Source organism: Littorina saxatilis, linkage group LG5 (genome assembly GCF_037325665.1).
Source record: "Littorina saxatilis isolate snail1 linkage group LG5, US_GU_Lsax_2.0, whole genome shotgun sequence".
Taxonomy (NCBI): domain Eukaryota; kingdom Metazoa; phylum Mollusca; class Gastropoda; order Littorinimorpha; family Littorinidae; genus Littorina; species Littorina saxatilis.
This window is the reverse complement of record NC_090249.1, coordinates 57,846,828-57,856,756: the sequence shown is the minus strand read 5'-3', so window position 1 is coordinate 57,856,756 and position 9,929 is coordinate 57,846,828. Positions and strand designations below refer to the sequence as shown.

Here is a 9,929-nt window from a genome sequence, read left to right as displayed (position 1 = left end):
AAATTAATTTTTAAGCCACTAAGCTGAAATGCAATACCGAAGTCCGGCTTTCGTAGAAGATTGCTTTACAAAAATTTCAATCAATTTGATCAAAAAAATGAGGGTGTGACAGTGTCGCCTCAACTTTTACAAAAAGCCGGATATGACGTCATCAAAGACATTTATGGAAAAAATGAAAAAAACGTCTGGGGATTTCATACCCAGGAACTCTCATGTAAAATTTCATAAAGATCGGTCCAGTAGTTTAGTCTGAATCGCTCTACACACACACACGCACAGACAGACAGACAGACAGACAGACAGACAGACAGACAGACAGAGACACAGACACACACATACACAAACACACACACACACATACACACACACACACACACACACACACACACACCCACACACACCAAGACCCTCGTCTCGATCCCCCCTCTATGTAACAATGTTAAAACATTTAGTCAAAACTTGCATGACTAAATGTAAAAAGAAAAGAAGTTCCTTGTCAAACCTGTCGAGAATGAGAGCCGCTAAAAAGCATCCAATGGAAAAATCAATCGGCTATCAACCTGCGTGTAATAAACATTGAAGTGTCTCCTTTTACCACGGGGTGTTATCGAATAATGTCTGCAGTCTGCAGATAATATCAAATAACTTCAGAGAATCGCATACACCCTTAGCCGTTGTTACAACAAAAAGCTTTTACTTATCACCAAACCACAGCTCTCAGGACCACTTTCAGTGACTCATGGTGGTGACGTGGGAAGGACAGTGCAGGGTTTAATTAGTTATAAAGGCTGCGATGTTGGAGAGAGCGCAAATCCATTTGACAATCACGAACGTTGCTTTTGTTGTTGTTAGGTGACCATCATCAAAATCTCCATGAAGAAATCTACAAATATATCACAATGTAAATCTCATCACGGCATTATGTCATAATGTCCACAAGCTGCAGATAATTCCAGCATGTCAACATACTGATAACTAATGGCCTCCGTCCCCAAAGACAAACATAGACTCCTGCTGGTCGGATTGTTTGGTCATGAACCTTCATCATTTTGTCATCGAGATTGACGGTGATGTGATGCTGACGTAATGAAATCAGGACTCCAGTATGTTTTCTAACAAGCCGTCGTCCGTTCCAGCTATCAGTGAAGTGTATCTCCGGTCATTTTAGGAAGTCAAAAGACTATGGCAAGGCCGTTTATTCGCCGTTTTTTTTTAATTTTTTTAATGTATTTGGGTGTACTTGCAACTGAAACAGTTCACGTTTCTTCCCTTTTTAAAAGTATTTTTTGTTCATTGTTCATGTTCTTCCATGGGGTTTTCTGAAATAAAATTATTTAGCCTCTCCTTTTTCTTCTTCTTCTGCGTTCGTGGGCTGAAACTCCCACGTACACTCGTGTTTTTTTGCACGAGTGGAATTTTACGTGAATGACCGTTTTTTACCCCGCCATTTAGGCAGCCATACGCCGTTTTCGGAGGAAGCATGCTGGGTATGTTCGTGTTTCTATAACCCACCGAACTCTGACATGGATAACAGGATCTTTTTCGTGCGCACTTGGTCTTGTGCTTGCGTGTACACACGGGGGTGTTCGGACACCGAGGAGAGTCTGCACACAAAGTTGACTCTGAGAAATAAATCTCTCGCCGAACGTGGGGACGAACTCACGCTGACAGCGGCCAACTGGATACAAATCCAGCGCGCTACCGACTGAGCTACATCCCCGCCCTGCTCTACCGACTGAGCTACATCCCCGCCCTGCTCTACCGACTGAGCTACATCCCCGCCCTGCTCTACCGACTGAGCTACATCCCCGCCCTGCTCTACCGACTGAGCTACATCCCCGCCCTGCTCTACCGACTGAGCTACATCCCCGCCCTGCTCTACCGACTGAGCTACATCCCCGCCCTGGCCTCTCCCTTTTAACACCTCGCCTCTTCTAAGACACTAGTTTCTCATGTTTCCTGTTCATTACATTTGTAAATTTACCTCCGTGTTTACTACTCCCGGCCATCTCTTTTAAGACCTAATTTACTCAGATTATTCTAAGTCTTAAAAGGGAGGGGGGGGGGGGGGGGGGTTCAACTATATAGGGAATATGGGGTGTCAGTACACTTGGGTTTCAGCAACGCTCACTAGTTTTGGTTTAAACAAGATTTGATTCAATTTAAACATGATAACAACAATAACAGGGAAAGCAATAGGGACACGAACTCACGGGAACGCTTATATTATTACTTGTCCAAGACCGATAACGGCTTTCACCATGTTTCGCTTTGCCAGACACACTGTATCCGACTATCACAGCTCCTTTTTCTGGCCCCGCAAAACAACTTCCAAGAAGCCAAGCCCAAAGCAAGCATACCACGTGTATACTGCAGCCTCCATTCATGCCCCCTAGCTCCACCCCCCCCCCTCCTTTCTCATTCATCTCTCGTCCATATATGTTTTTCTGTGGGTATACATCCTCCTTTTTCACTCACTCCCCCCCCCCCTCACTCACCACCACCTTCATCTTCCATGCCTCGTGTTTGTGTGTATGTTTGTCTGTATGCGCAGACGGTTGGCTGCAGAAGGCAATCCACGTTTGGTCAGCCAACGCCACAGTGTACGTTATAAATACCACATCACACAGGGCACATTCTTAGCGTCGGAAGCTGACTTACAAACGCTCCTTTCTTGTCCAGCAACCACTCAATGGGGAGATGGAGGGATGTTTGAGTTAGCTTGGGAGGGTGGGGGGGGGGGTGTAGGGTGTTGGGAGAACGGGATGTTCTGCATCAATGTGACAATGCATGCCAAGGATAGTGACACACACACACACGCGTACGCACACGCACGAAGACATACACACCCACACGCACGCACGTACACACACACACACACACACACACACACACACACACACACACACACACACACACACACAAATGTATACACACACATAAACTGGACGCCTCACAGTGAGAATGTTGGATGAACGATGTTTAAAAACCCCTGACTCCTCAAAATGTAGACAGTTTTGTGGTTTTTCGCTTTGCATTTAAAAAGAGCCGACACTGATTGAAATTGCAAGCATTCTTGTGGCATACACTGCATAAGTTTATGCTCTCTGTGAAAGAGACTTGAGCATACCAGCTCCAGACGACAGCTCAACCTAATGTCTTTTGAAAACCCGTGTTTGTTTGTTTTGTTGTTGTTGTTCTTACCCTTAGAAAGACTTTGGGACATTTTTCTGAAACTTAGCTATGCCATATGCTTATCCTCACCTTAAAATGCCCCGAAAGAATAATTTCCCGTTGCATCGGTCAATCCACATGTCATGTCTTCGTTTTTATTTGAAACATATATCAGTACCTCAAGCCTCATAGTTACAAATGATAATTTATGAGCATCACCGAGGGAAATGTTCTTGGATAACGCGTCAAAATACATATCCCCAGTTCCATTGGCTATTTGGGAAATGAGGTGTTAAAACGCTAAACATAGTGCACTCCTGTTTTGGTCTTGCTAATAAAAAAATTCAATGGGCAAAAAAAGTTTTAAAACTGCTATCTATAATCAAAACGAAAGCAGATTCGCCGATTCTCCACATAAACCTCAACACGCCTTACAAGAAGTTCTTGCAGCCAACATTCGTCTTCGTTTCTGCACCAGCGACCCCACAATGGCAGTAAGAAAGTGTATACAGTGACATCGTAAGGTCCATTAGCTAAATAATTGCCTGCCAAGCCCACTGGATGATGTTATCTGCGATCTTTCAATGGGCCCCGACTTGCCGCAAAATTGTCCAAGTAATGTTCATGGAATCTTAAAGTAACGCTGTCGTTCATATTTAAATATATCCAGCACAGCTAAAAGTAAGCGAAGAATTTACTGGTTCATTGGAAAGAAAGAAGGAAAAAAAGAAAGAAACAAGCAAACAAACATGATTGTATATTTTGTAGCTTTTTAAATTTTGATTGTTTCTTCGGCCGTTGTTGTTGTTTAAAGTTTTTGTTTTGTTTTACTTTATGAGTCTAATTGTTCATCTGATCTTGAGATGCTCGGCTCTTTCCTTGTCTCGCTTTTTGCCATAATCGTGTAAGAACCACGATAGGCCTAACTCACAAACTATTAATTAATCAATTAAAACCGATTTACTAAACGTTGTGAACGCCAGTGACCCTTCAAGCATGGCCTGATTAACTCGAACAGATACCCATTTGGTGATAACCACATCTACGGTCGATAGTTTTGATCTAACGGTCAGTGAAATGAACATAAAACGGCCAAGTAAGCCGTTTCCTGGTCAAGGAGGACGATACGGAGATTTAAGAAACGAAACGTTGGGACGTTTCGTTTTGAAGTTGTGGTAAACGTCATTATTTCGGGGGTCTCTCGCTGGAAAGGTGAAGGTCAACTGAAACGGAACGTGGAACGTCAAAACGCAGTCACGTTTTCCACCCCCAAAAAACGAACAATATTTCGTCAACTTTTGTGAGTATTTTTGCACACTAACAGTTTTATTTGTTGGCCATTTTATGCATTGCTAGATTCATCAACCCTTTCACAGTCTTTCAGCGCTGAGAATGTGTTCATTGGAGGTAGACAACTGTTGTGAACTGAAATATTTTGAAGGGTGCTGATCCTGGTACATTTATCCAACTTCATGGTGAGAAAGCAAATGGCGAAGCAGAAGTAGGTCATCGCATCGAATTTTTATTCTGGCTTCGTATGTGATCAGGTGCATGAATTGAAAAATGTGAAGCTCTTGTGCGTGCAATGCGAGTATGTCAATCCTTTATTGACTCGTGGAGTTGAAATTATGCCATGCCCAGTCAGCGGATCATATCCTGCCATGCCCGGCCTTTCATTCCGAAACGAAACGTGAATACATCTAAATCTTGTCTGCGGCCTATGCCGTCTCGTTACACGTTCCGTTTCGCGGGGTGACTCATTCACCAAACGAAACGAGCTGCAAAACGAAACGTGCTGTTTCTTAAATCTCGCTAATACGGAGATTTAATAAACGAAACGTCCCGACGTTTCGTTTTGAAGTCGTGGTAAACGTCATCATTTCGGGAGTCTCTCGCTGGAAAGGTGAAGGTCAACTGAAACGGAACGTGGAACGTCAAAACGCAGTCACGTTTTCCACCCCCAAAAAACGAACAATATTTCGTCAACTTTTGTGAGTATTTTTGCACACTAACAGTTTTATTTGTTGGCCATTTTATGCATTGCTAGATTCATCAACCCTTTCACAGTCTTTCAGCGCTGAGAATGTGTTCATTGGAGGTAGACAACTGTTGTGAACTGAAATATTTTGAAGGGTGCTGATCCTGGTACATTTATCCAACTTCATGGTGAAGAAAGCAAATGGCGAAGCAGAAGTAGGTCATCGCATCGAATTTTTATTCTGGCTTCGTATGTGATTTTGTATAAACAAAGTCTGTGTGATTTATTTGGACTGAAAATAATCAAAGTATGCCCGATTCTGGACCACCTCCTAGGGTTTTTTTTCCCCATTCTGATCGAGGACAGACGTGATAATTTCACTTGAAGATTTATCGCCCTTCCTTCATTCCGAAACGAAACGTGAATACATCTAAATCTTGTCTGTGGCCTATGCCGTCTCGTTTCACGTTCCGTTTCGCGGGGTGACTCATTCACCAAACGAAACGAGCTGCAAAACGAAACGTGCTGTCTCTTGAATCTCCCTATTGTAGCACTTGTAACGGGTTGATAATTTACCGTGGAATTAATTCTGTTATTAGATTCCCAAACGGTCATTATGATTCAATTGGCAACTTAATGAGTGACTAACTTGCAAGTTCCCGGATGGTACAGTCCAACCAGGCCTTGCGACCACCCGTGATAACGACCAACTGTCCATTACGACCACCCGTGATAACGACCACCCGTGATAACGACCACCCGTGATAACGACCACCCGTGATAACGACCACCCGTGATAACGACCAACTGTCCATTACGACCACCCGTGATAACGACCAACTGTCCATTACGACCACCCGTGATAACGACCAACTGTCCATTACGACCAATCCAAAGAAACCCCGATGAGTTTTTTCCCTATATAATTCACCTTTCCATAACGAACACCTGTCTATAAGAACAACCTGCAGGTGGTTGATTGGGTGGTGGTTGATTGGGTGGTGGTTGATTGGGTGGTGGTTGATTGGGTGGTGGTTGATTGGGTGGTGGTTGATTGGGTGGTGGTTGATTGGGTGGTGGTTGATTGGCTGGTGGTTGATTGGGTGGTGGTTGATTGGGTGGTGGTTGATTGGGTGGTGGTTGATTGGCTGGTGGTTGATTGGGTGGTGGTTGATTGGGTGGTGGTTGATTGGGTGGTGGTTGATTGGCTGGTGGTTGATTGGGTGGTGGTTGATTGGGTGGTGGTTCCACTGTACAACATCAGGGATACCCCCAGCCTTTACTCCTCTTCACCCTCTCACCTTCCTGGGACTGTCCCCCCCTCCCCCTCTTCCCCCTTCCTTATTTAAGATGTAGTCGTTTACAACCACTGGGACTGGGTGGCCGAGTGGTAACGCACTTGCGCTCGGAAGCGAGAGGTTGCGAGTTCGACCCTGGGTCAGGGCGTTAGCAATTTTCTCCCCCCTTTCCTAACCTAGGTGGTGGATTCAAGTGCTAGTCTTTCGGATGAGACGAAAAACCGAGGTTCCTTCGTGTACACTACATTGGGGTGTGCACGTTAAAGATCCCACGATTGACAAAAGGGTCTTTCCTGGCAAAATTGTATAGGCATAGATACAAATGTCCACCAAAATACCCGTGTGACTTGGAATAATAGGCCGTGAAAAGTAGGATATGCGCCGAAATGGCTGCGATCTGCTGGCCGATGTGAATGCGTGATGTATTGTGTAAAAAAAATTCCATCTCACACGGCATAAATAAATCCCTGCGCCTTAAATATGTGCGCGATATAAATTGCATAAAAAAAATAATAAAATTTTTTTTAAAAATCCCTGCGCTTAGAACTGTACCCACGGAATACGCGCGATATAAGCCTCATATTGATTGATTGATTGAACCACAAAAGCCTAGCTGAGGAGGAAAGAAGAAAGCAGCAAACAAACACCCTTACATTATACTTGACTGTATTCAGGTTATAATTTAGATTCTTATATTATATATGATATAATGAACACACAACGAAAGATTTTCCATCTTATTTTTTTTTAAGCTACTTCTTTTTTCGAATTTCTCATATTAAAGCCATGTTCACTTTTCAAGATGGATTTCTACCTGATGTATCATGGGTATTTTCCCCATCTGTGAATGAAAGTCTGTGTGAATGTGTGCATTGTACGCATGTCTACCCTGCATACTGGTGTCAAATGCACAGCATAGTCAGCGGAAGATCGTCAGTATTTCGTATGACAACTTCGGTGCTCTTGTCTCACTTGTTAATGTTCGTTGTTTGTTTGTGCTTTAGTTGCCAAGTCATCAGCGGTCTGCAATCTCGGCCCGTTCTACTGACCGTCGTGTGCCCCGTTAAACGCATGTTACTATACGTTTCGAAATATGCTCCCCCCCCCCAAGCCCCATCAGACTAGTTGCCAATTTTCTCACGATTTCTAGGCTCTTTTGACAATGTCAAGGTTACTAGGCGGACTGGGGGGGGGGGGGGGGTATAGCAAGACGTTTGTTCTGACTGTCAATATATTTACAGACCAAACATTTTCATTAAGACAACTCACAGCAGTGCAAGTCTAATATTACTTGAACAATGGCCGCCAGTCCTAATTCGCGAACTTTTACAAAGGCGAAAGGAATAACGAAAGCCAACTCGCTCCATCATCGAACACGGTACGTCAAATGGAGAAACAATGGCTTCAATGCTAAACGGCAGGGCGTCTCAATACATTGATTTCTCGCCCTCTCTCTCTCTCTCCCCCAGTGGCAAAAAGCGCTTTGATCTGCTCATTTGATCTGGCCATGTCGGCTTTAGGGTCAATATCGCCCTTTCATTATCTCTGTCCATTGACAATACAGAACAAAGATTCAATTAGAACCTGGCTCAAGTGGTTATACTGCTAGCACTCTCTCGTTCACCAAGGAGGGAATGGGATTGAATTGTTCAGGTGGAATGCGGGCAAACAGACAAATTCATCATTAAGGTACCAGCTCCCTGGTATTACTGCAATCGAACCTGCCATGGTGACTAACTCTTGGTCAAAACCACCTGTTCATCACGCCCAATCTAAAGAAACCCCGACGAGGTTCTTTCCTATATAACTAAACTTTCCATACAGACCATCTGTCTATAAGGTCCAGCTTTAGTTAGTCCTTTAGGTGGTCGTTACAGACAGGTTTCACTGTACGACAATTAAAGAATGCCTTAGCACTTAAACGGACTTTCCTTATATCAAACACTTGCATCAACGTGACCTTTCGGTCATGATCAAAAGCTAAAATGTTGTGGTTAGGGGCAAAACAATCTAGTCCTTTGAAAGACAATTGGTCACCAACCTGTTGTCCTTCAGACTTTCGAATGAATTGCTACAGAAACAATAAAAGATTGCAAACGAGTGCTGCTTGGGTCAAACAAGAAACATTCGGCAAAACAAATCTGTTGCTTCAATTAATTAATCGCACACGCCATATGAAACACGCACACAAACACACACACGCTCGTACGCGCACGCACGCACGCACGCACTTACACACAAACACGCACACACACACACAGACACACACAGACACACACAGACACACACAGACACACACACACACACACACACACACACACACCTCCTTGGGAATAAAGTCTTTTTCCATTCTGGTCTACATTTTATCCCAAAACAAAACCCTGAGCAACGAGTTTATGTCAATAGAAACTGCGTTACAGGGCAAATGATACCTGTATCCAATATTGAAAGATTGTTTTACAAAGTGCTTCAAACAAGTGGCGAGCAAACTAAGTTGGTAAGCTGTAACCTCTTGAGGTGCAAAGAAGGACGTTTGTATTAAAGAAACAATAGCTCTGTGTGAACGACAGTTACAGTGTTCAGACAGGAGATATATTGCCTTCTGCATTGAAAACAGAAGCTGCTTTTCTACATTAAACAATGAGAGCTAAACCCCTGCATCGATCAATTGATTTCGTGAGAAAATACTTGATATGCCAGAGAAACAGTACTGTGTTGAGTTTTACAGTTAGCATATGTCGTATTTCAATCGTTGCCACGTTGATTTAAAACTAACAAACGGTGAAATGCAACACTAATATGTGCTTTACCCGGATACAAACAATCCCCTGAGAAATGCTAAAGTGATCTCTTGACGAGAAGGAATGTTCAGGGGTAAGAAAACACTGCTGGAATTCAAACCAGGATATATACTGGGGGGACATATGGGGACGTTCCGAGGATAACGCGAAAACATCGCATCGGGGGGGGGGGGGGGGGGGGGGGGGGGAGAGGGAGAGAGACAGAGAGAGAGAGAGAGAGAGAGAGAGAGCGAGAGAGAGAGCGAGAGAGAGACAGAGACAGAGAGGCAGAGAGACAGAGAGAGACAGAGAGACAGAAAGAGAGAGAGAGACAGAGAGAGACAGAGAGAGACAGAGATAAAGACAGAGACAGAAATACAGAGACTGAGACAGAGACTAAGACAGAGACAGACAGACAGACAGACAGAGACTAAGACAGAGACAGACAGACAGACAGACAGAGGCAGAGAAAGACAGACATACATACAGATTGACAGACAGACAGACGCGCACAGTCACACACATACACACGCCGGCACAGAATGAGGCAGAGGAAGCCAAACACACAGGCACATATACATATAAGGAGACAAGAGAGAAAAACACAGACACTAGCAAAGATACCAGTTGGGAGACAGAGACCTCACTGGACACAGACACTAGCAAAGATACCAGTTGGGAGACGGAGAGCTCACTGGA

The 9,929-nt window shown here is 44.0% G+C and overlaps 1 protein-coding gene across 1 annotated transcript in view; it reads right to left on the bottom strand.

The window, feature by feature from the left end:
• Nucleotides 1-9,929, bottom strand: part of LOC138967528 (ras-related protein Rab-23-like) — a gene marked incomplete in the record, with an annotated part of 60,641 nt that overhangs the window by 17,347 nt on the left and 33,365 nt on the right.